Raw genomic sequence first — 1,927 nt, 5'->3', positions numbered from 1 at the left:
TCTCTCTTTCTCTTTCTTTGATATTTACCAAACTCTGTCTATATAAGATCGTGCTAGGAGCTTTGTGAAATGCAAGCGCTTATAAGACACATCACTACCCTTGAAGAGTTGAATTCTCATTTTAAAGAGACAACATATGGAAAGGGGAAGAGTCCAAGGCAGTATAAGACCCAATGCCAAGTGAATATTCAACTTTTTTTATTTGTGTTTCTTTTCCATTTGAGGGGCTACCTTCTCAACTCTCTCCTTCTCCTCTAAGGATCTCTTTCACAACCCTCTCCCTGATTTCTAGGTCTCTTTCAGGACCAGTATAAATTAACTAACATATCTGCAACACTATAAATAGCCAGGACCTAGAAAGTGCATGCCCTTTCTAAAGCATTTAAATTATTTTTATATGGATACTTACGTGCAATGAAATGCTCAGATTCTTAGTGTCCAATTGAATGAGTTTTTGAAGAAATGTATGCACCCTTATTAATATAGAGAACTTTTTTATCCTCCAGGATGTTTTTTCCAGTCCCCTTCCATCAATCATCCCTCATTTAGAGGCAATTGCTCTTCTGACTTTATCACTATAGCTTAGTTTTGCCTGTAGATTTTCATATAAATGGAATTATACTGTATGTACGCTTTTTTAAAAAAATTATTCAATTTTTATTATTTATTTATTTGTTTGTTTGTTTGTTTGTTTGTTTTAAACAAGGTGACCCTTGGTTGACCTCACAGATTGCAAGGACTTTGTCAGCTTACAATCTCTTATTTTTTATTTTTTTATGCCTACATCACCTGGTCTTCCTAGGTGGTCTCCCATCCAAGTACTAACCAGGCCTGACCCTGCTTAGCTTTCGAGATCAGATAGGATCGGGCTTGTTCAGGGTGGCATGGCTGTAGACTGTATGTACACTTTTGTGTTTAGCTTCTTTGATGCAAAATAATGTTTTCGAGATTCATCCATGTTGTTGTATATATCAGTAGTGTGTTCTTTTTACTTCTGAGTAGTTCTTTTGCATGAATACATCGTAATTTGTTTATCCATTCAATTGTTGAGAAACATTTGGTTTATTACCAGGTTTTTGCCATTATGATACAGTTGTTATAAACACTCTTGAACAAGTCTTTTTGTGGACAAATGTGTTTTTTCGTGGCTTTTTTGAGATATAATTGACATAATATTATGTAAGTTTAATATTATGTACAACATGATTATTTGATATGCTTATATATTTCGAAATGATTACCACAGTAAGGTTAGCTAGCACCTTCATCACCTTACATAATTACCATTTCTTTTTTGTGGTGAGAACATTTAAAATCTACTCTCTTAACAACTTTCAAGTATAGAAGACAGCATTGTTAACTATAGTCACCATGCTGTGCATTATAAACCCAGAACTTATTCATCTTATAGCTGAAAGCTTGTACCTTTTGAGCAACATCTCCCCATTTCCCAGTCTCTGGTAACCATTATTCTATTCTCTGTTCCTATAAATTCAACTTTTAAAAATCTTTTATATAAGTAATATCATACACTGTTTGTTTTTCTCTGACTTATTTCACTTAACATAGTGCCCTCATTCATTCATGTTGTCACAAATAACAGTATTTCCTTCTTTCTCATGGCCAAATAATATACTAATATACTATGGTATTTGTGTGTGTGTGTGTGTGTGTGTGTGTGTGTGTGTGTATGTGTGTGTGTGTGTGTATATATATATATTACATCTTCTTTATCCATTCATCCATCATTGTATTTAAGAAATCTTTGCCTATCCCACAATGTTCTCTATGTTCTGCCTTGAAATACTTTTGGTGGTTGGTATGACAAAGGCTCTTCTAGCACCATTTTTTGGAAAGACTATCTCATCTTCGAATTACACTGTGCCTTGTCAAAAGTCAATTGACTATATATATGTATGTGTAGATC

General features: G+C 33.9%; 1 pseudogene; it reads right to left on the bottom strand.

The window, feature by feature from the left end:
* Positions 1 to 777: 777 nt before the first annotated feature.
* On the bottom strand, positions 778 to 896 carry LOC111735002 (annotated as a pseudogene).
* Positions 897 to 1,927: the final 1,031 nt, after the last annotated feature.

The sequence above is a fragment of the Pteropus vampyrus genome, unplaced genomic scaffold (assembly GCF_000151845.1).
Source record: "Pteropus vampyrus isolate Shadow unplaced genomic scaffold, Pvam_2.0 Scaffold11350, whole genome shotgun sequence".
NCBI classification, from domain to species: Eukaryota; Metazoa; Chordata; class Mammalia; order Chiroptera; family Pteropodidae; genus Pteropus; species Pteropus vampyrus.
This window is presented reverse-complemented; position numbering and strand designations above follow the sequence as displayed.